The 25943-nt window shown below is 44.2% G+C and overlaps 1 protein-coding gene across 1 annotated transcript in view; it reads right to left on the reverse strand.

The window, feature by feature from the left end:
- Positions 1-25943, reverse strand: part of LOC124777931 (cytochrome P450 9e2-like) — a 102344-nt gene that overhangs the window by 71001 nt on the left and 5400 nt on the right. The gene's annotated exons all lie outside the window — the stretch shown is intronic.

Below are 25943 nucleotides of genomic sequence, written 5' to 3' on the forward strand. Positions count from 1 at the left end.
ATAAAACTCACATACAGTTTTAAAGAATCCACACAAAAGTGCTTTAAAATTAATAGCCAACTGGAAACGCAATTGCTTTTATTACAACTTGACCAATTGAGCATTCAAAATAAGACACACACATAATTTTAAAGTATCACTCTCTACGTTTAAGGCGGTAATAATGGAACTACAACTGGGCAGAATGTGAGTCTTTTATACCTTCTTATGAAACACTCGGGCATGTTCCGTTTATCAGGAATGCTGATCCACATTAAGAACTCGGGCAAAAACAATGGCCAATAGCGAAAGCTACACACAGACATCGGCAACAATCAAAAACAAGCCGCAGTGACAAACACCCAGTAAAAGACTGGGGTTTTCGCGAATCGCATCCAACGTGTGTGGAACTGGATCGAACAGTAACAAGATAAGAGCGCAGAAAACAACTGATTTGCAGAACCTCTTCTCTTTACCTCCTGCAAATCGGTGGTGTATGTTTTATGGTTACAGTGGGTTCCACTGCATTGATGAACCATTCGGTTGCTGTGTGCGCCACCTTCACCTTAGGAATAGTTTGCTGTCGTCGTTCCTGAAGTTAATCGCTTGGGAGGACCTGCCATGCAGTGCCACTAAACCGTGTAGCGTGATTACTTCACCTTTTGCAAATGGCTCTCAGCACTATGGGACTTAACATCTGTGGTCATCAGTCCCCTAGAACTTAGAACTACTTAAACCTAACTAACTTAAGGACATCACACACATCCATGCCCGAGGCAGGATTCGAACCTGCGACCGTAGCAGTCGCGCGGTTCCGGACTCCGCGCCTAGAACCGCTAGACCACCGCGGACGGCTCATCTTTTGCAGTTGGGGCAGGTGCTGAAAGACAGCTTAGCTTTATACAAGCTACCAAATGACGTAAACCGTTTTGCGACAACTTTCCTCCACTGTAATCGCATTTTCTTCCCCATAAAATTTCTTTTACAACTGTGGGTATTGCAGATCACTAATATATCGTAGCTCACAATATATCATAGCATGTCGTGTTGTACTGGTTTGACATTAGACACTGGAAAGACAGTTCTCATGTATTGTTCGGGCGTTTACATTCTTGCACGCACACTTTTCTCCTTGACTTGAAAGGCACCCCCAAGCTGTGACGCCAAAGCTTAAGTGGGTCTCCACGGCAGGTGGGATCGCGCATTTGCCATCGCGTCGTCAGTATAGTGCAATGACTTCCTGTTGCATCGATCTGCACAAACATCAAACGAGGAAGCCGCGAAAACTGGGATGTTCAACACTTAACTAATTAACAACTACTTAAACTATAGTCTGCTTCCCACAACATCTTTTATCGGTTTAAGTGGTTGAAGGTGGAACATGTTAATACGTAGAATCACCTCGTTACACCATAATGTCAACGTACTCAAGTCCTTTTTGGAGGCTCTGACAGTGCCACAGGAAAAAGTACACAGCTATATCAGAGACAGCAAAGGACTTGGAAGAGCCGTTGAACGGAATGAACAGTGTCTTGAAAGGAAGATATAAGATGAACATCAACAAAAGCAAAACGAGGATAATGGAATGTAGTCGAACTAAGTCGGGCGATGCTGAGGGAATTAGATTAGGAAATGAGACACTTAAAGTAGTAAAGGAGTTTTGCTATTTGGGGAGCAAAATAACTGATGATGGTCGAAGTAGAGGAGATATAAAATGTAGACTGGCGATGGCAAGGAAAGCGTTTCAGAAGAAGAGAAATTTGTTAACATCGAGTATAGATTTAAGTGTCAGGAAGTTCTTTCTGAAAGTATTTGTATGGAGTGTAGCCATGTATGGAAGTGAAACATGGACGATAAATATTTTGGATAAGAAGAGAATAGAATCTTTCGAAATGTGGTGCTACAGATGAATGATGAAGATTAGATGGGTAGATTACATAACTAATGAGGAAGTATTGAATAGAATTGTAGAGAAGAGGAGTATGTGGCACAACTTGACAAAATGAAGGGACCGGTTAGTAGGACATGTTGTGAGGCATCAAGGGATCACAAATTTAGCATTGGAGGGCAGCCTGGAGGGTAGAAATCGTAGAGGGAGACCAAGAGATGAATACAGTAAGCAGATTCAGAAAGATGTGGGTTGCAGTAAGTACTGGGAAATGAAGAAGCTTGCACAGGATAGGGTAGCATGGAGAGCTGCATCAAACCAGTCTCAGGACTGAAGACTACAACAACAACAATATTTGGAAAGAAATCTGACTCATAACTGGACTACTATTAATGTTAAAAACCACTTGTACAAGTCAAAAAATTCACTACATCACCCACCATAACGTATCAAAAACCATACCTCGATGTAGTCACTCATTCTGGCTACAGGGTAAGCCGGAGAGGAGCAGAAATGATTAGCGAACAAGTGAACACAGAAAACACAAAATTTATTTAATTTCTGTTCCTCCAGTCGAACGAGGCGAATGCAGCAAGAAACTAATTCTCATCGTCCATAAGGATCTTCAGGTAGCGAAGTGGCTTCGAGAAGAAGTCAGGAAAGTTGTTGCTGGCGACTGCCCTACACCGCAGCAGCAAAGCGTGCTCATGGTACGGAGCCCCTGGCGACCGTCGTTGTTTATATCACAAGAACCGGAATAAAACGTCTGAGTGGACAAGGGTAGAACGCGAACATTCGTAATAAACCAGCAACATTCATATTACGTAATTTAGCGGAGACCACTATATCACCGGATCTGTGCTCCACCTCTTGTGAATGTCCAGGAACACTGAAAGCTGCGGTGTAGGGAGCAACTGGCAAGGACAGGTGAACACTGTAACACGAAACATTTTATTCAATCCAGAAAGTATGTGAAGTACCGTCACAAAGATTGTCACGAGTTGGGTAGAAGCGGATGCCAGCATCACATGACTGCAAACACTCAAGTTCAAAAAAAAAGAACAACACTTTACGTTATACACCACAGCCTCTTGTCTAAGGAATCTTACCGTTCTCGCGTAAACCTCGCGTAAAACCAGTCTCAAACGCGAAACTACAGCAACATTCCTGTTGTAGGTTTGTGTTGGTTTTCATAGCAAATATCAACAGCTGTGACTGACTGTCATACTTTTTCATCTTTTTTCATAAACTTTGTCATACAAATGGCAACTTGCCGCAGTGGATACACCGGTTCCCGTCAGATCACCGAAGTTAAGCGCTGTCGGGTGTGGCGGGCACTTGGGTGGGTGACCATCACGGCCGCCATGCGCTGTTGCCATTTTTCGGGCTGCACTCAGCCTCGTGATGCCAATTGAGGAGCTACTCAACCGAACGGTAGCGGCTCCGGTCACAGAAAAGCATCGTAACGACTGGGAGAGCGGTGTGCTGACCAGACGACCCTCCTATCCGCATCCTCATCTGAGGATGACACGGCGGTCGGATGGTCTCGATGGGCCTCTTGTGGCCTGAAGACGGAGTGCTTCTCATACGAGTAACTCACGTTGTACAATGAACATTTTATTCAGAAAGAAAAAAACGTAAAAAGAGTGACATGTTTCGATGGTAAAGAAGTGTTCTTCATGAACGACAACTTTTTCAAAAATCTCCGATAGCTGGAACACTGCCAAGAGTCTATGCCATTACCAAAAATTGGAAATAATCGGGAAAGCGAAATAAGTCTTAGATTTTATGGTGTTTATGGCCAGAATACCTCCGCTGGAGTACACAAAGAATCTCCTGTTTCCAGTTGTCTGTCCCTCTTCCCGGATGTGAAGCAGTCGTCTGGTCCGCTGTGAAAATAGCTAAGCTGCACCGTCGGAAGCTGCGTCGTGGTTTGGACCACGCTCACGACCTCCCTTGTTTCCACCAAGCAGTTACAGAAGCCCTGGCTTCCAGTGCACGATTAATACCAGCCTGCGAGTCAAATGTGCAAGACTTCTCTGCACTCTGGAGATGTGGGGCGTTTAATAACGGTCGCTCTTCGCTGTAACGACAGCCATTTGTGAGGTTACATGCTGTTGCTTATTCCAGTAATGTAATGTTGCTTACGAAGCTTTCGGTGATGTTCCTTGAGCTGCAAAATAAACTTTTACTAGATGTTTAAAAACCGTTTATTTAATTTACTCGTAGCGACCAGCATACTGTAGTTGTTAATTTCAGCGCGTCTCGGAATCTGAGAAGCAACATAATATTATGACAATTCGCCCAAACATTCCGTCACTTAAAGATAAAGCTTCGAAAAATCATCTTTTAAAATACTGTTGAATTAAAATATTTTTACTCAGGAATACGTCTTGCTTCTTTAGCAGCCACTACTAGTCAACTGTGAGCAAAGACACACAAGAATTATGTCTTCAACGGAACAATGTAGACGTGAATAATACAACATATACGCTGTTAGACGTGGCATGTAAAGATGAGCCCATGCTGTTTGTGTGCTATACCATTCAAGTAGACTAAAAGGGGCTCGGACTACTACTTGCTTCGCAAAGCCTGTGCATTATAACGAAGAGGTAAAGCATACATAAGTGAAGGGTACTGGAAGAATTGAAACTACAAGTATGTAGAGCAGCAGTCATCTGATTCAAGAAGGTATCCCAGACGTCATTCACAGCAACAGGTTTTCAGATACGTACGAAGTTTACCACGTTGTTCACAAGTTTTTAGAGGTCCGCTCTCATAGACGCCAGAGGCAATGCCTGAATAAAGGTAGCAGCTGCAATACATATACTGGTGATTTCGATATCAGGCAGAAATTATGCACGTATAGTCATCAGTCGATATTATACTGTCTATATACAGACAATGTTGAAGAATTTTAGTCTGTCACGGTAGCTGCACGGTCAGAGCGGTGGCTTACTTACCGAAATGGGCCGGATTCGATTCCCGGCAAGGTGGAAGATTCTCTCTGCTGGAGGACTGGCTGTTGTGTTGTATTTACGTTCATATCGTCATAATTGAGATTATACTACTGAGATGATGAATGGGCACGGTCCGAAAGGCAATATATTGGAAAAAAGCAAAAACATTGCTGCAGGTATATCGATCTTTCATAATACTCTTTGTCGTATACTTCTACTGGATATGAGATGTAACGAATTTTTCGCCCACCCCGTCCAATAATATTGTTCGGGTCTTGAGTCTGATGCTACTGTTGACACTGTCTTGTGTGTTCATCCCTACATGACTGCTGCAGCCGACATCCGATTGATCCTGATGGCTTTATTTAACCCTTGGTGTTCCTCTATAATTTAACTCTCTCCCTTCTCAACTTCCTACATTCCAAAACTCTTTTCCATTGACGTGTTCTGCGAACTATTGTCTCTATAATGTCTCTATTAATATAGTTTTTTTGTAATTGACCAGCTCTGTAACCTTCGTATAATTTGAAAGAGATAAATGTATTTTTCTACTAATTAAACAAATTTATGGGGAAAATACGTTTCAATGAACAGAGACACACACATAGAATAAATTTACATAACGATAGTTTCCTGTTCCGAATTTATCATCTTTTTTCGCTTTTAAGAGTGACTCACGCTTTCTGAAATATCTAAAATGTGATATAAAGAAAATGTCGGTATTTTACGTGCGCTGTACCGTTAGCATCGATATCGGTCACACGATTTCTCGAAGAGTCGATACATCAGTACTCCAGAAACTTTGCCAACACTGTGCATGATTCCATTGGACCATAACGGAAGAGGTGGACTTACGAAGAGATTCAGTAGAATCTTGTGTGGATTATATCTCGTGTCCGTAAGCTACTGCTCGTTCTGTGTACTATATGGGTTGGGTAAAAGCACATAATCAAAGTAAATATTCACCAAATGTGTGTATGAGATGAGGTGTAATGGATGATTTAAAAATTTAATCGGAAGAGACAGAAGCTGTCACGTTTAGTACGACTTTGAACTTCTTTAAACAAGAACTAGACTGAAGATACATGTAATGTTTATGCAACGGTAAGGAAACCTACGAAAACCTTTCAGGTATAAAGAATGACATACGAAGATGAAAATTATGCTTTATGTTACGTCGGAGGAATCGGCGGAACGTGCGGTGGCTTTCCCTGTGCGAATATATATATATATATATATATATATATATATATATATATATATATATATATATATATATATCCAAGGGAGACTAGAAAGGGACTACCTAAAGCGTAAGGGTGAATGTATCCAGATCATGAAGTGATTTCATATGTGCTAAAAGAGAAACACAATCCGAAGAAGCTACAATCCATGATGAAGCACTTCCCTAAACCTTTATGTTGTTCACCCCCGACCTATTATTTTCAGTAGACATGATTGCTCTGACAGGTAGGGTGAGCAGCTATCTGGTGCTGTCTACTGATGATGCCGGAGGGTACGGAAAACGTCGTTGAGTGACTGTGGGAGAATACAAGATGACTTAGAAAAAAATTGTAGTTGGTGTGATGTATCGTAGTTAGCTATAAATGTTGAAAAATATAGGTTAATGCGGACGAGTAGGAAAAGAAACTCGTAACGTTCGAATACAACATTAGTAGTGTGCTGACTGACACACAGGTAGTCACGTCGATTAAATGTCTAGGAGTACCTCTGTAAATCGATATCCAATGGAACGAGCATTTAGGGTCTGCGGTAGGGAAGGCGAGTGGTGGAGTTCAGTTTATTGGAAGAATTTTGGGACTGTGGTTCATCTGCAAAAGACTGCCACGGTGTTTGGGATACACGCCGGGTCGGAAAAAGGAAGACACAGAAGCAGTTCAGTGGCGGGCTGCTAGACTTGTTACCGGTAGATTCGAACAACACAAAAGTATTATAGAGTTGCTTCGGGAATTCAAATGGGAATCCCAGCAGGGATGACGACGTTCTTTTCAAGGAATACTACTGAGAAAACTTAAATAATTTGAGGCTGATTGCAGGACGATTCTACCACCGCCAACGCACATTTCGCGAAAGGACCACGAAGATAACATAAGAGAAACTAGGGATCTTATAGAAGCATGCAGACATTTTTCCTTCTCTCTATTTGGGATTGGAAAGGGGAAAGGAAATGACCAGTAGTGGTACAGCGTGCCCTCCGCCATACACCATACAGTGGAGTATATGCCAGGTGGTAATAATTAAAGTGCAGCTACTCAAGGAGGTCCAGTGTGGGTTGTAATTATCGTATGGCAGCGAAACTTGGTACATATTCTACTGTTTTAATATGGAACTGAGTGACGCTCGAAAAAAAAATATTTCAATTTTGGCCAACATGTGCAAATCTGTCATTGTACAGCATCTCATCGACGTCTCCGGTGCACATATTGATCAATTTGTGTAAGCGGCGGTTAATAAAAAATTCAGCATTATGCCTTCCTCACTTCATTGATCTTTTGTGCCCACGTCCTCTTCCTAATCCGTTACAGCGCCAGATTGCACCTGCTGGCTCAAACTGGAACTGCGTTTCTACCAGCGTAAATAGATTCCACATTAAAGCATTAGAATATCAAACACATTTCCACAACAACTGCGTATGATAATTACAGCCCACACTGGACCTCTGTGATTAGCTGCACTTTAATTACAACCACGCAATATGTAGATTTGGAAGGAGATGAGAAATCGCCAGTCAACAAGTTAATACCAGCTCATATACTGCTGCCACAAGACATCAGATCTGCCTCCTTAGCTGAGGGTGCCTATGTGGTGGTATCGATCTGGTGGTAAGTCGGTTTAAATCCTGGTGGTAGAAGAAACTATGAGCACCACTATGTGGACCCTTTGTTAATGTTTGAGTGGCAATGGGAGGAAAAGTGGCAGCGTAAGGTTCATGATCACGAGACTTTGCACCAATGTCGTTGATTAAATTCCAGCCTGTGAACAGTGTGTAACGGAGTGAGGGCACGTGACACTGTTGACGGTGGCCTGTCTGTCGGATGGCAGTGTCCAGCCCGGCGGCCCCCTCTGTGCTGTTAGAGGGGAGTCGGGTATGTGTCGCCACTGACCTTCACCCTCTTCATCCCTCGCATCGTCACACAGCACTGTATACACCCATTCCGTCAGCTTCACTCAACAGATGTTCCTAACACACAACTCTCACAGTCCGCAAAGGAAAGCTACCATTGTGCGAGAAGGAAAGAATGACGTTTTTCTAGCCAACTACACCATGCGACATTACCTTAGCTAATCTGAATAAGTAATGGATTTGTTCTATCATCCTAATCATCGCATTCTGCACAACCACTGCACAACGATTGCAACCTATCTGTATGTCTTTGATGGCATGAACACTGGGGAAAATTGTTTTACACCAGCTCCTCGACGCCATGTCGCGGGTAACTTTCCTCTCTTACAATATGGGCTGGAGGTACACGCTAAACACGCACAGTGTTACGTTACACAGTTTACAGACGGTGTTGTTCGCTCATTCTACAGATTTTTCGCCTCTACGTGTAAGTAGCATCACTTGCTCAGCGATGGCGACTTCGTCGCGATCTTGACTTGTAGTACGAGAAGTCAGGTAACCACTGCTTTAAAACTGGCGTGCTGTGAAGGGAAATGAATTATTCTAACTAGTCTCTGTTGATGGAATAACAGTCTAGAGACTGCCCTCGGTAAGAACGAAGAGGAGGAAAAGACGAGCATCTATACAGGACGATTCAGCTGCCTCTAACGCTGGGTCTTACGCAGCCTGCAACGCCTTCGAACATAACTAGCGATGTGCGATCTATTAGTCCGACAGAAAAAGTGAACATAACCATTTTGTGACAAATGTAACGTGGTTGAATTTTGCAGTGGAATTTGGTTTCGCTGGAGGTCTTCATTTTCGAGTTATTCAAGAGAAACGTGTTTGAAGATAACATTTGCACTTTTTTCTTGAATAATTCAAAAATTACAGTGTCTGTCGAAAACGCATTGCAGTACAAAATGTAACTACATTAAATTCACTGCAAAAATGTCATGTTCATTTTTTTCTGTAGTGAAAATTGTTTGCACGTAATGAGCGAGAGAATAAGAAAATCTTGCACGTGGTTTTTGGAGGCGTTGCAGGTTGCATAAACCCGAGATAGGCCCAACTGTATCACCCTGTACCTCCTTACATTAATACAGGACACCTACACTGAAAGTAGTAGTAGTAGTAGTAGTAGCAGTGACAGCCGCTCTTCTTTGGATCTTCTCTATCTCCTCTGTCAACCCGACCTGGTACGGATCCCACACTGATGAGCAATACTCGAGTACAGGTCGAACAAGTGTTTCGTAAGCCACCTACGTTGTTGATGGACTACATTTTCTAAGGACTCTCCCAATGCATCTCAACCTGGCACCCGCCTTACCAACAATTAATTTTATGTGATCATTCCACTTCTAATCGTTCCGTACGCATACTCCCAGATATTTTACAGAAGTAACTGCTACCAGTGTTTGTTCCGCTGTCATATACTCATACAATAAAGAGTCCTTCTTTCTGTGTGTTCGCAATACATTACATTTGTCTGTGTTAAGGGTCAGTTGCCACTCCCTGCACCAAGTGCGTATCCGCTGCAGATCTTCCTGCATTTCTCTGCAATTTTCTAATGGTGCAACTTCTCTGTATACTACAGCATCATCCGCGAAAAGCCGCATGGAACTTCCGACACTGTCTACTAGGTCATTTATATATATTGTGAAAACCAATGGTCCCATAACACTCCCCTGTGGCACGCCAGAGGTTACTTTAACGTCTGTAGACGTCTCTCCATTGATAACAACATGCTGTGTTCTGTTTGCTAAAAACTCTTCAATCCAGCCACACAGCTGGTCTGATATTCCGTGGGCTCTTACTTTGTTTATCAGGCGACAGTGCGGAACTGTATCGAACGCCTTCCGGAAGTCAAGGAAAATGGCATCCACCCGGGAGCCTGTGTCTAATATTTTCTGGGTCTCATGAACAAATAAAGCGAGTTGGGTCTAATACGATCGCTGTTTCCGGAATCCATGTTGATTCCTACAGAGTAGATTCTGGTTTTCCAGAAATGACATGACACGCCAGCAAAAAACATGTTCTAAAATTCTACAACATATCGATGTCAGAGATACAGGCCTATAGTTTTGCGCATCTGCTCGACGACCCTTCTTGAAAACTGAAACTACCTGTGCTCTTTCCCAATGATTTGGAACCTTCCGTTCCTCTAGAGGCTTGCGGTACACGGCTGTTAGAAGGGGGGGGGGGGGCAAGTTCTTTCGCGTACTTTGTGCAGAATCAAATTGGTATCCCGTCAGGTCCAGTGGACTTTCCTCTGTTGAGTGATTTCAGTTGCTTTTCTATTCTTTGGACACTTATTTCGATGTCACCCATTTTTTCGTTCGTGCGAGGATTTAGAGAAGGAACTGCAGTGCGGTCTTCCTCTGTGAAACAGCTTTGGAAAAAGGTGTTTAGTATTTCAGCTTTACGCGTGTCATCCTCTGTTTCAATGCCATTATCATCCCAGAGTGTCTGAATATGTTGTTTCGACCCACTTACTGATATAACGTAAGACCAGAACTTCCTAGGATTTTCTAAGTCAGTCAAGTCAGTAGCGCTGCGAGCTGTAATTAACAATAAGAAACAGTCCAACGACATGTTTGTAAGTGATCTGCTACAAGCATCAGTAACATTTCCTTAGGATTTCTCGACAATTAGATCTATGTCTAACATAGCTGTAGATGTACATGACTAGAAATTTGATGGTAACGTAGCCTGCAAGGCAAGTGTGTTAATGAAAAACGATGGAACCATACTATTACGAAACAGATACGACGCTGTCAGCGGCAATCAACATTCCAATAGGAACACAGAGCAGCCGCTTGTGGTCATACACCTCTGCTCATCATCGCTTCCAACCTGCGCCTCATGAAAGTGGTGTCATACCGACAGGCCTTGGCAGCATGTCACTAGATCCTACTTGCAGGCATGAATCAAGCAGTCTCATTGAACACTGATTATGAGTCAGGCGGCAGTAGCCGACCGAGACAGATGCAGCAGCAGGGAAGCAACCACTTTTGTGTCATTTGCAGGTTCCTAAACAAGAGCGAATTTTATTCTATCACCTGTGTGCTTTAATAGTTTAGTTTCTTGAGTTTCTGCGTGTAAATTTAATATCTAATAGCCACAGTTGTCGCGTTTTCGTTTGCGTCGGAAAGTAAACCGATTTTTTGACCTGAGTGCTTCGGTAGTTAGGTTTTTGAATATCTGCGTATTACTAGACACAGTTCGTGCGTTTTCGACAGGGTCTACAGTAGAATTGCGCAGCACGTGCCGATAGTTCGTTTATCTGCATAATTTAGTTCTCCACGGTCTTTAGTGTGGACAGGGACTGCGATTGTTGTGTGCGGATGTGAGCCGTGTTGGTGACACTCCACTCTCAGCTTCAGGCTGTGATGGCTTCGGTTACACAGCTTGAGGCTGCAGTGGATGGGCACCACTGTTGTGGGCCGGCCGTGGGGATCCAACGGACGTCCAGCGCGTCAGAGTCCTCTGATCGGTCCTCACCGGTGGCCAACCCAGTTACAGCTCGCACTGAGGCTGAGCCCCCACCTGTGGTCGAGTGGGAGGTAGCCCCGGGGCGAAGAAGGCGGCGAAAGACTTCTCAGGAGGCCGGACGTAGGGCCTACCCTGTTTGTGTGACAAACAGGTTCCAGGTGCTGTCTGTGGCTGACACTGTCGCTGAGCCAGATGCTGTCGCCTGTCCTGTTTCAGAGGAAACCACTCAGCCTGCAAGATCCGGGCAAGCGCAGAGGGTGGCATTATTGGTAGTTGGGAGCTCCAACGTTAGGCGCGTTGTGGGAGCCCTTAGGGACTTGGATGAAAAGAAGGGTAAGAAAACCAATTGCACTCCGTGTGCATACCGATTGGGGTCATTCCATATGTGGAAAAGGTCCTCCCGGATGCCATGAAGAGCACAGGGTGCAGCCAACTGCAGGTGGTGGCTCACGTTGGTACCAATAATGTGCGTCACTTTGGATCAGAAGAGATTGTCTCTGGTTTCGAGCGGCTAACAGAAGGCTGCCAGTGTTGCTTGCAAGATTTTGGAAAAAACGACATTTTGTCTATGGAGTGAGTGATTGATTCTCTTCCAAAAATTTCTTGTTTATTTATAGACACAATCACATGTTTATGACACAGTCATAACCGGTTTCGTCCATACAATGACCGTCTTCAGATGTTAAAGGCGGCATACACTGAACACAGGTTCATGCGTTGCTTGCAACATGAAAGCAGAGCTGACCATTTGCAGCATAGTCGACAGTACCGATTGCGGACCTCTGGTACACAACCGAGTGGAGGGTCTGAATTAGAGGCTCAGACATTTCTGCGACCGTGTAGGCTGCAGATCTTCGACTTGCGCCAAAGGGTGGTTGGGTTTCGGGTCCCGCTGAATACGTCAGATGTACACTATACGCAGGAGGCGGCTACACGGGTAACGGGGGCTGCGTGGCGTGGACTGGGCGGTTTTTTAGGTTAAGAGGGTCTCAGGAAAACACAAGAAGCACTTCAGTCACAAAGGGTGCAGGCTGAACACAGGAAGAACGAAGATGAAGGAACTATTGGTATAACAGTTGTAAATTGTCGTAGCTGTGTTGGGAAAGTCCCAGAGCTCCAAGCGCTAATAGAAAGCACCGGTGCTCAAATCGTTATAGGCACTGAAAGCTGGCTAAAGCCGGATATTAGTTCAGCCGAAATTTTTGCGAAGAACCAAACGGTGTTCCGAAAAGATAGGCTAAACACGGTTGGCGGTGGCGTGTTCGTTGCTGTCAGAAGTAGATTGTCTTGTCGCAAAATTGAAGTAGATACTTTCTGTGAGTTGGCACGGGCAGAGGTCATTGTTGGCAACTGGAATAAAACAATTACTGGATCCTTCTACCGACCTCCCAAATCGGATGATACAGTCACTGTAAGGTTCAAAGAAAACTTGAGTTTGATTTCAAACACGTACCCAACTCACACGATAATAGTTGGTAGTGACTTTAGTTTACCCTCGATATATTGGCGAAACTGCATGTTTCATTCCGGAGGTAGGCATAAAATATCATCCGAAATTGTGCTAAACGCATTCTCTGAAAATTATTTCGAGCAGTTAGTTCATGAGCTCACGCCAATAGCAAACGGTTGTGAAAACACACTTGACCTCGTAGCAACAAATAATTCTTAGTTAATAACGAGCATCAAAACCGATTCAGGAATTACTGAACACAGGGTTGTCGCAGCGAGATTGAATATTGTAATCCCCAAATCCTCGAAAAATAAGTGAAAAATATGCCTATTCAAAAATGCAGATAAAAATTCACTTGACGCCTTCCCCCGAGATAATGATATAAGTGTAGACAAAATCAAACGGGGGTAATGCAGGAGTTGGTTTAATAATGAATAAAAAAATAGGAGTGCGGGTAAGCTACTACAAACAGCATAGTGAACGCATTATTGCGGCCAAGATAGATACGAAGCCCACGCTTACTACAGTAGTACAAGTTTATACGCCAACTAGCTCTGCAGATGACGAAGTAATGGAAGAAAGGTATCATGAAATAAAAGAAATTATTCAGATAGTGAAGGGAGACGAAAATTTAATAGTCATGGGTGACTGGAATTCGTCAATAGGAAAAGGGAGAGAAGGAAACATAGTAGGTGAATATGGATTGGGGGGGAAGGAATGAGAGAAGAAGCCGCCTTGTAGAATTTTGCAAAGAGCATAACTTAATCATAGCTAAAACTTGGTTCAAGAATCATAAAAGAAGGTTGTATACATGGAAGAAGCCTGGAGATACTGACTGGTTTCAAATAGATTACATAATGGTAAGACAGAGATTGAGAAACCAGGTTCTAAATTGTAAGACATTTCCAGGGGCAGATGTGGATTCTGATCACAATCTATTGGTTATGAACTGTAGATTAAAACTGAAGAAACTGCAAAAAGGTGGGAACTCAAGGAGATTGGACCTGGATAAACTGAAAGAACCAGAGGTTGTACAAAGTTTCAGGGAGAGCATAAGGGAACAATTGACAGGAATGGGGAAAAGAAACACAGTAGAAGAAGAATGGGTAGCTTTGAGAGATGAAGAAGTGAAGGCAGCAGAGGACCTAGTAGGTAAAAAGACGAGGGCTAGTAGAAATCCTTGGGTAACAGAAGAAATACTGAATTTAATTGATGAAAGGAGAAAACATAAAAATGCACTAAATGAAGTAGGCAAAAATGAATACAAACGTCTCAAAAACAAGCTCGACAGGAAGTGCAAAATGGCTAAGCAGGAATGGCTAGAGGACAAATGGGGTAAGATAGATACTGCCTACAGGAAAATTAAAGAGACCTTTGGAGAACAGAGAAACACTTGTATGAATATCAAGAGCCCAGATGGAAACCAAGTTCTAAGCAAAGAAGGGAAAGCAGAAAGGTGGAGGGAGTATATAGAGGGCCTATACAAGGGCAATGTACTTGAGGACAATATTATGGAAATGGAAGAGGATCTAGATGAAGATGAAATGGGAGATACGATACTGCGTGAAGAGTTTGACAGAGCACTGAAAGACCCGAGTCGAAACAAAGCCCCGGTAGTAGACAACATTCCATTAGAACTACTGACGGCCTTGGGAGAGTCAGTCCTGACGAAACGCTACTACCTGGTGAGCAAGATGTATGAGACAGGCGAAATACCCTCAGACTTCAAGAAGTATATAATAATTCCGATCCCAAAGAAAGCAGGTGCTGACAGATGTGAAAATTACCGAACAATCAGTTTAATAAGTCACGGATGCAAAATACTGACGCGTATTCTCTACAGACGAATGGAAAAACTGGTAGAAGCTGACCTCGGGGAAGATCAGTTTGGATTCCGTAGAAATCTTGGAACACATGAGGCAACACTGACTCTACGACTTATCTTAGAAGCTAGATTAAGGAAAGGTAAACCTACGTTTCTAGCATTTGTAGACTTAGAGGAAGCTTTTGACAATGTTGACTGGAATACTCTCTTTCAAATTCTGAAGGTGGCAGGGGTAAAGCACAGGGAGCGAAAGGCTATTTACAATTTGTACAGAAAGCAGATGGCAGTAATAAGAGTCGAGGGGCATGAAAGGGAAGCAGTGGTTGGGAAGGGAGTGAGACAGGGGTGTAGCCTATCCCCGATGTTATTCAATCTGTATATTGAGCAAGCAGTGAAGGAAACGAAAGAAAAATTCGGAGTAGGTATTAAAATCCATGGAGAAGAAATAAAAACTTTGAGGTTCGCCGATGACATTGTAATTCTGTCAGAGACAGCAAAGGACTTGGAAGAGCAGTTGAACGGAATGGACAGGGTCATGAAAGGATGGCATAAGATGAACACCAACAAAAGCAAAACGAGGATAATGGAATGTAGTCGAATTAAGTCGGGTGATGCTGAGGGACTTAGATTAGGAAATGAGACACTTAAAGTAGTAAAGGAGTTTTGCTATTTGGGGAGCAAAATAACTGATGATTGTCGAAGTAGAGAGGATATCAAATGTAGACTGGCAATGGCAAGGAAACCGTTTCAGAAGAAGAGAAATTTGTTAACACCGAGTATTGATTTAAGTGTCAGGAAGTCCTTTCTGAAAGTATTTGTATGGAGCGTAGCCATGTATGGAAGTGAAACATGGACGATAACTAGCTTGGACAAGAAGAGAATAGAAGCTTTCGAAATGTGGTGTTACAGAAGAATGCTGAAGATTAGATGGGTAGATTATATAACTAATGTGGAGGTATTGAATAGGATTGGGGAGAAGAGAAGTTTGTGACACAACTTAACTAGAAGAAGGGATCGGTTGGTAGGACATGTTCTGAGGCATCAAGGGATCACCAATTTAGTATTGGAGAGCAGCGTGGAGGGTAAAAATCGTAGAGGGAGACCAAAAGATGAATACACTAAGCAGATTCAGAAGGATGTAGGTTGCAGTAGGTACTGGGAGATGAAGAAGCTTGCAGAGGATAGAGTAGCATGGAGAGCTGCATCAAACCAGTCTCAACAACAAGTGTAGACCAGATGTGGCTTAAATTCAAAGAAATGGTAGCGGCAGCAATTGAGAGATTTATACCAAATAAATTAACAAACGTCGGAGCTGATCCTCCTTGGTACACAAAATGGGTTAGAACACTGTTGCAGAAACAACCAAACAAACATGCCAAATTTAAACAGATGCAAAATCCCCAAGATTGGCGATCCTTTACAGCAGCTCGAAATTTAGCGCGGAGTTCAATGCGAGACGCCTGTAACAGTTTCCTCAACGACACTTTGACTCGGAACCTGGCAGAAAATCCGAAAAGATTCTGGTCGTATGTGAAGTATGTTAGCGGCAAGAAACAATCAATGCCTTCTCTGCGCGATAGCAATGGAGATACTATCGATGACAGTGCTGCCAAAGCAGATTTACTAAACACAGCCTTTCGAAATACCTTCACAAAAGAAGATGAAGTAAATATTCCAGAATTCGAATCGAGAACATCTGCCAACATGAGTAACGTAGAACTAAATATCCTCGGAGTTGTGAAGCAACTTAAATCACTTAATAAAAGCAAGTCTTCTGGTCCAGACTGTATACAAATTAGGTTCCTTTCGAAGTATGCTGATGCATTAACTCCATACTTAACAATCATATACAGCCGTTTGCTCGACGAAAGATCCTTACACAAAGACTGGAAAGTTCCACAAGTCATATCAATATTCAAGAAAGGTAGTAGGAGTAATCCACTGAATTACATGCCCTTATGATTAACGTCAATATGCAGCAAGATTTTAGAACATATATTGTGTTCGAATATTATGAATTACCTCGAAGAAAACTGTCTATTGACTCACAGTCAACATGGGTTTAGAAAACATCGTTCCTGTGAAACACAACTAGCTCTTTATTCACATGAAGTGTTGAGTGCTATTGATAGGGGATTTCAGATAGATTCTGTATTTCTGGAATTCCGGAAGGCTTTTGACACTGTATCACACAAGCGTCTCGTAATGAAATTGCGTGCTTACGGAATATCGTCTCAGTTATTTGACTGTATTTGTGATTTCCTGTCAGAAAGGTCACAGTTCGTAGTAATTGACGGAAAGTCATCGAGTAAAACAGAAGTGATTTCTGGCGTTCCCAAAGGTAGTGTCATAGGCCCTTTGCTGTTCCTTATCTATATAAACGATTTGGGAGACAATCTGGGCAGCCATCTTCGGTTGTTTGCAGATGACGGTGTCGTCTATCGACTAATAAAGTCATCAGAAGATCAAAACATGCTGAAAAAAATTTAGAAAAGGTATCTGAATGGTACAAAATTAGGCAGTTGACCCTAACTAACGAAAAGTGTGAGGTCATCGACATGAGTGCTAAAAATAACTCGTTAAACTTCAGTTACACTACAAATCAGTCTAATCTAAAAGCTGTAAATTTAACTAAATACCTTCGTATTACAATTACGAACAACTTAAATTCGAAGGAACACATCGAAAATGTTGTGGGGATGGCTAATCAAAGACTGCGTTTTATTGGCAGGACACTTAGAAAATCTAACAGACCAACTAAGGAGACTGCGTACACTACGCTGGTCCGTCCTCTTTTAGAATACTGCTGCGCTATGTGGGATCCTTATCAGATAAGACTGACGGTGTACATCGATAAAATTCAAAGAAAGGCAGTACGTTTCTTATTATCGCGAAATATGGGAGAGAGTGTCACAGAAATGATTCAGGATTTGGGCTGGAAATGATTAAAAGAAAGGCATTTTTCGTTGCGACGGAATCTTCTTACGAAATTCCAATCAACAACTTTCTCGTCCGAATCCTAAAATATTTTGTTGACGCGCTGTACGAGATTGGAATAACAGAGAATTGTGAAGGTGGCTGGATGAACCCTCTGCCAGGCACTTGAATGTGTTTTGCAGAGTATCGATGTAGATGTAGATGTAGATTAATTGGAGCTGATTATGGGGGTTCAGGTGAACAGGAAGTGCAGCATCACAATCATAGAAATAAGAAGAGGCCATGTTCGACTCCTTAAGTGCGATATATTTTGCATTCTAGACTTACAAGGCAACGTAAAATGAATATTAAGAATTGAAACCGGGGGTAAGAGCTCACAAGCGTTCAATTTCAAGTTCACACGTTATCAGGCATCAATTAAACTAAAAGTTACAAAAATGTAAACAATGGAGCCCCTATAAGGTTTAGAGGAGCAAGAGAGAGAAATGCTACCAATGAGGAACAGCAGAGGTGCATGATAGCGCGTTACCCAGCCTGCAGGTGTAGGCCTTAGCATCTCGCTGTCAACGGCTGGCGGTTGTCCAAGGTGTGTCCACTGTGATGGACTCGGCCGTTAAGTGGTGTCTGCTGCAGACGGCAACAAAACTCAGGCTGAGGAATCCTACTGAGCCCCGTTTAAAAACTCGATCCCAACAACAAAAGGGCAGACTGTCTGGGTATGTGCTATTTTCTATCGTCACCCTAAGCGGCTGTTCCTGCGAAAAGCTCAGACTGTCCTACCAGCGAGTTCTGATGGAATTCTGCATATCTGCTGGGCTGCCACCGTCTGGTTGATCCTAGCCGCCAACTACCTCCATCGAATGTAACCGTGCACTCCTGACGTCCTTCGTCAAACCAATGACCTTGTGTAACGGTCACCGCTATTTTGGTGACTACCATTAATTTTATTTTGAATGGGGTTGCTTTAAAATTTGCCGGCCTGGGTGGTCGAGCGGCTCTATGCGCTTCAGTGTGGAACCGCGCGACTGCTACGGTCGCCTCGGGCATGGATGTCCTTAGGTTTAAGTAGTTCCAAGTTCTAGGGGACTGATGACCTGAGAATTTAAGTCCCATAGTGCTCAGAGCCATTTGAACTATTTGAACCTTTAAAATTAACCTGGCCCAAAATACTCCTGCACAGAGGGAATAATGTTCAGTAATTTCCGTCTCACTCTCGTCTCGGGGACACGCAAATCGGAAGGCAGGGTTTCTTTATTTTCTTTAAATCGTAGTTTAATTACTCACTGAGCACTGAGTGACTTAGAAACAATACCTTTCTTACAACAAATAAATGTACTGAAACACTTATTTCCCGACAGAGGCGAAAATATGCTAGGAGCTGTCAAAACGTTTCCGTTCGAAGGTCGTACAGTACAGAATCGGTATGTCAATCAGTCAAAATCATCCTCAGCATCGAGGCAATCACCCCGCCTACGCACAACGTTGAAGCTACCCGTTCATCGTGTCCTGCTGCGTGAAAAAGTCCGCAGCTGCCTGCTGAACGTGCTCTTCCGACGGGAAACGTCTGCACTCCAGGTCCTTTTTGAAGGGACGGAAGGCGTGGTAGTCGCATGGGGAGAGGCCAAGACTGTATGGCGGGTGCTCTGGTGTCTCTCACTTGAGTGTAGCTTCTGCGTTACGAGGTATCCGATATGAAACAGTAGCACCCCTTGTCACAGTTCGTGTCCGACATTCATGCTGCCTTGTTCATTCTCCGATGGATGTCTACCAATATTTGTCCTTCCGCAGCCAAGAAAAGAAAACAGCGCGTTGGTCCTGTTCGGAACACGTCGCCGTAGTTTACGTTTCAGCATATACCGCATGCATGTCAGAAAGACACGAATGCCACAGTGCCGCACTAATCCCTTTCCTAGACGTTGGTGCTTATATACCCACATGGAGCCGCCTTGCGCTGCAGCAACGTCCTCAAATAGAATTTGATCACCACTTACATCATACTGCGGCGAAGCCTGCTAGTCGTCCATAGAGAAGACTAACGTAATTCTTATAACGATAAGAAGCCTGTGCAACGATTGAGGCACACAAATTAAAGCAAAAAAATGTCATATATAATGAGTATATGCATCACTGGAGCTACAATAACTACATCACATTAAAATCTAAATTTGTCCCACCTGAAAAGCCGCGCAGGGTAGCCGCGCTGTCTTGGGCGCCTAACCACGGTTCGCGAGGCTTTCCCCGTAGGAGGTTCGAGTCCTCCCTCGGGCATGGATGTTTCTGTTGCCCTTAGCGTAAGTTAGTTTAAGTTAGATGAAGTAGTTGACGTGGCCCTGGCGCTCGGTAGCCCCCTTGGATGGGTTGAAGCTAACACGGGAAGGGCCGCCCGTGCATGACGTTAAAAGGCTGGGTGCAATCCCCACTGATCCGCACTGGCCCACCGTGAATTATCAAAGGCGGTGGGTGAGACACGGTCGGCCACGATCCCCCAGTACATGTGGAGGCTCTCCGGGGAAAGAAACTCGGGTTTGAGTGCCGCACCGTCTCGATGATCTCAAACTCCACAACATAAGACCCAGGCCATAACATCATTACATCACAACATCATCATCACAATATCACAACATCTCCTGGCTGTGGAACGGTGAGGGTTGTCCTTGTGTCAAGAAAGGACATAAAACTCCCGTCAAGGTAGGACGTTAAACGCCCCCAACCCGAGGCGAAAGCGAAGGGTGCGTGGCGCAGGGGGGTGGGGGGGGGGGGGGCTGCGCAACAGGGACACTACGTCTGTCCCTCCTGGGTTTGTGGGTCGAGCGGCGGTGTAGGGCGGGTGCGGCGCGTTGCTGGCCTCGGACGCGACCTGCTGTGCCTGCCCAGAACGCAGGGACAAGCAACCGACCGTGTGTGTCTCTGCTGCCAGTGGCCTGGCTTGCCGTCGTGGGATCCTGTCCTAACTCAGTAAGTTCGACGTGCAGGTCGCCGAAGTGGCGTCAAATCGAAAGACCTGCACCAGGCGAACGGTCTACCGGACGGGAGGCCCTAGCCACACGACATTTCCATTTCAACTCAGTAAGTGTGCCTCGCCCCACCTCTTGGTCTTCCGAGGCGTGTTCCACCACGCCCGGGAGGTGCTAACACGGCCTAGGTCAGGTTAGATGGGTCCAGACCCCGTAACGACTGGGTGACCGGCCCACCCCCTGAGTAGGAGTGGGTCCTTGGCAGCAAGGTGGAAGCTCGTGCCAGTATGGGGCGAATGGCGAGAGGGGCATCCGCCTCTCTGGAGTGCGGGGCATACTTGCCGATACAGGGAGAGTGAAATCGGTGGTGACCAGGAACTGAAGGGGACCAGTGCACTGGAAGCGGCGCGTTGAGCCCAGTAGCTCTGAGGGGTCCTTCCAAAAACCATTACCTGGCCAAGACATTAAAAAAGTTCAGGAGGTATTTTCCACCACTGTAAATCCGTTGAGAGAAAAAGTTAAAATTAACAGAGTTAAGGCTACAAAAATCGTAGTTATAATTGATGTTGCCTCAGTAGGTGACAAAAATAAACTGTTAGCTAACCAGAAGCTATGTAAGTCAGTTAGGTGTGAGCCACCCCGTAAAAGAAATCCACTCGTAATTTTGTATGATATCCCCACATCATTAACAGATGAAGACCTCTGCAAAACCCTGTATCAGCACAACCTGGACGACATGGAGACTTTTATGGAAGACTTTAGGTTAAGATTCAGAACAGTTCCAAGGGACCGGGATATAGTTCATAATGTTTCTGAAGTGTCAGGGGTTTTGTGGAGGAAATTAACAGAAATGGGCCGAGTATACATAGGGTTTCATGCGATAAATGTGGAAGACTACCTAGTGGAACCTCGTTGCCACAACTGTGTGGACATAGACCACATACACAATACTGCAGCAGGAAGCCAGCTTGCTCCAAATGTGGATCTGAAGACCACCTGAGAAAGAACCGCATTAAAGCAGGCATCTGTATACCAAGCACACGCAGGGGCAAAAAGACCTGTGGAGCAACCGGAAGAAACTGTTCGACGTATAAATTGCTGGCACAACGCCTTATATCTGGAATAGATTATCGCTCATGCTGTCTCTGAACTAAATATAACTAAGAAAAGAAAGTCCCCAAGCAAGAGTAGGAGGGATGCTGAAAGGGCACGTAAATTCAAAGAGTTTTTAAAATCTCAACAAGAGTCAAAAAAAAAAGAAAAATAATCATGGTAGGCACATGTATGCAGACTGAGCCTGTAGTAGAATCAAGGGAACAAAAAGTATCCGGGACAGATATATGTATGCAGACTGTGCCTGCGACTCGGGCCCCCTCGCGTGTCTCTTCGTCACTCAACCCAGAGGCAGGAAGCCAACAGCTGAAGGGGGCTAAGTGTCGGACAGCAGCCCGCGTGCCACCACGACAAACAGCATCATCCTTGTGCAAGAAGGACTTTCCAAATCGACACAGCAAGACAGCACAGTCACAAGCACAATGCAGCTGCAGGTAGCACAAAGAGCTACGGGAGTGGATCCGAGAAGGACGTTCCCCAACTTGGAGTTCGCTACGCAGCTGTCGCGTTTGGAGCAGCTGGCTGTCGTCACAACGGCACTCAGACACGTCGTACGCGTAGCGCATAAATACCGACGACGGAGGCTGTGGACAGAATACAACTAAAGTCAATGAATGTCCCCCCTGCGTGACCTACTTAAAGTGGTCTTTGAGAGAAATGGAGAACGTTTCAATATGGAGGAAATTTATGTACAGTCTGTCCTTGCAAATGGACGAATTGCGTCAGACTGGAACAACACCTGGCCTTATTGCAACTTCCACACTTACTTCCCATAATAACAACTAAAACAAGATCGTATAGTTCAACATCCACAACTTTCACACTCACTTTTTACACTCTCACAAATTTCACGCTCACTCTTCATAATGACAACTGAATTAACGATTGGAAACATCAACGCCCATAACAGTCGGCTAGTCATGCAGGAGCTCCGGAAGATAGTGGAAGAGTGGAGACTGCATGTAATCTGCCTGCAGGAGCCATACTATCAAGCTGGGCAAACTTATTTCACGTCCACCACCTGGCAGGTAATCTCCACTGGAGAAGAGCCGAAGCCCTGCGCGCCACCACAATAACGCAGTTATCAAATAGTCATTGCAACGTCGTGGAGTTACAATCCCCTGTAGGAACAGCATACACCATAAACATGTACTTCCAATATGGAGGAAATTTCGAGGATTTACTGGACCACCTCACACGAGTCACCACGGCGTTGCGAGGGCGAAAGGTTATTATCACGGCCGATATGAATTCCAAATTCCCCCTGTGGTACAGCGTCACCAGGGACGCCAACGGCGAGAAGGCCGAAGAGTTAATTATGGCCTCCCAGCTTGTAGCGGCAAACAAGACAGGAAACCCTCCACCTACAGGGGAGGAGGCGGGGGCTGACATAGATGTCACCTTGGCAACACCCAGTGCCATCAGCCATATCAAAAACTGGCAAGTCTTAGATCATGACACTACAAGAGATCATAATCCGATCGTTTTTCGTCTTAGTGACAAGGAGTGCCGCTGGGACCTGGGGTGCGAAACCCAGTACAATTTCAGCAAAACGGATTGGGAATGCCCAGCTCGAGAGTGTGACTTTCCTCCGTTTCCTGAGGTTGACTTAGACGTTGACAGGTACGCCAAAGAACTGGTAAAAGCTGCTGTGCCAACCACGAGAAGGGCCGTTGCGGCCTCTCCATCACCGTCATCACCATAGACTGCCGACCTAGAACGTATGCGCCAGTCTGTGAGATGGGCGTGGATTTGCCACCAGCGAAGTGCCGTCTGGCGAGAAAAACCGCATTTGTTGCAGTAATGCAGAGAAGCGGGAGGAATCTTTCAAAAAGAATTGAAGGAAGTCAGGGTGAACAGCTGGGAGAGGTACACACTCAATCAGCTAACCACTGACCCTTGGGGAGTCCCCTACAAGCTGGTCAGAGTGAAGATAAGATCTCCTGTGGTCCTCTCGACAATCAGAGATGGTGGCCGAATGACAGAGTTTTGGCAAGAGACTGTTGAAGTCCTCCTGCGCACTGTGTTGCCAGATGACGAGGAAAACGGGGAAACTGAACTCCAACAGCACATCCGCAGGGAAGACCAGGAAGAGTACGCCAGTGACACCATGGTGGACCCCTTCTCAGAGGAAGAAGTTGCTGCACACATAAACACACTCAAAAGGGGAAAGGCACCAGGACCAGAGGGTATAGTAGCGGAGGTTGTACTGTTCCTCGCCCCTCAGCTGATAGCACCTCTTACAGGGCTATTCAATGAATGCCTTAGAATTGGAAAATTCCCAAATATATGGAAAAAGGCGAATGTGATCATTATAAAAAATGGAAAAGACAAGGACCCTACGGGACCCAAGTCCTACAGGCCAATATGTCTGCTGGACATCTTGGGGAAGCTATTGGCTGACAGACTGACAGTACACAGGATACTGTGCAGGATGAGCTCCAGCCAGTTCGGCTTCCCACTGGGGCGATCGGCGTCAGACGCAATTGCCCTGGTGGCTGAGGTCTGCAGCTCAGCCCCGCACAAGGAAATGCTGCCATAATTTAGTAAGAAAAGACGTAGTCCACACATTGTGTTATAAAAAAAGGGGCTAGATAATAGAGTAGAAACCTTAACATCAGTCCTTGGAGACGTAACACTACCAGAGCAAATGTATTGTAGAACTGATACCAATAGTAAAGAGATGTTCAAAAGATTCATGTACAAAATATTACAAGAACATTTCATTAAAAAAAATAGTATCTAAGAAATAATTCATCAGTATATCTTTAAATCATAAGCGAAAATACATGAATGTTCATAGGTTCAAAAGTTCCACGTACAGGTGAAGTTACTGATGACTTTCAGGATGAGTCTGTTGAAACGTATGTCAACAGTGATTTAACTCATTAGTATATTCTGCTTTCAACAAAGCACTTAAAACAATTAGATACTTTCGGGAGATCTGAAAGTAACATCACAATCGATGTGTCGGAGATCATGTTCTGCAGTAAACAACGAGCAGAACCACTGCGCGAACGCTCTCTTTGAGGCAACAGTAATTAACTGGTCTCCAAATACAGTGACACTTTTTTACTGAGTGTAACTGAACTACTGCACAATACATTCACATCTGGCCAAACTGCAATGGATTGCATTCTTAACTGTCTAAAATAAGATTATTATTGTCATAAACAAGTTAACATATTTAAGCAGTTCTGGAGACTTAGAACACAGGAATTATATGAAAAGACGCAAACATCACGTTAAAGACAATGTGAAGAATAAGCAACATATGATCTGGTATGGACGATTTACTTGGAACGATAATTGAATGCCGACTTTATAATGCTCTAATTTTAATGCATTACCGAAGTTGAAAAATAAAGAACCGACTACATAAAGCGACAGTACATTATTGTCTTCTCTGTAAAACAGATTGCAAAGATACTGCGAAAAGCCTAGGCGCTGGGATCTGTTGTAACTTTGCTGCCACACCTGCTCCTGTGTTTTTTGTGTAGCATTCGTTTCCGCTGCTAATGTAAGAGGCGGCAACAAAATGAAACAAATCACTGTTCACAGGCCGGGACACAGTTTGCCGTGTTGCGAGGACTGATTTACGCAATTAAATGACGTAGCATGACACAGCAGTTTTTCTTGTTACCGACATGAAGCAGCAGCTTCATCGTACTGCTTCCTTTTGAACAGTCACATGTTTTCCTTGGGGTGCTTGTCAAACAAGGTGTGTCCTTGACTAGGTCAGTTTTTCTTAAACGTCAAAACGGCAGTGCAACTTTATAGCTAGCGTCTAACACTATTCTGTATCGTCTAACGAGCTCTCATGTAGCAAATGTTAAGGCTGCTAGGACACCCAATTGATATGCATAACAGAAAATGATGAAAAAACCATTTCTGTAACGTACGTAAAAGATAATGAGAGACAAAATGCAACTGACTACTTACAGTCACGGTTAACATACCGGTAAGCTAATAATAAAAAACTGTTCGGTGTGTCACCTGTAAAAACGAAATTGTACACAAGATAACAATCGTCTTAGGTGGAATATCACCATCTTCTTGGCTAATGTTTCAAGACGTCGCAGGACATCAAGACCACAGCCTTTTAAATTGTTCGATAATTGTGCGTAAACTAAAACAAGCTAAAGTAACATCGCTATTAAAATATACGTAGTTCGATATTCAGTATCATCCTACGAATCTCGCCTATCCCATGTCTCT

Source organism: Schistocerca piceifrons, chromosome 2, assembly GCF_021461385.2.
Source record: "Schistocerca piceifrons isolate TAMUIC-IGC-003096 chromosome 2, iqSchPice1.1, whole genome shotgun sequence".
In the NCBI taxonomy this organism is placed as follows: Eukaryota; Metazoa; Arthropoda; class Insecta; order Orthoptera; family Acrididae; genus Schistocerca; species Schistocerca piceifrons.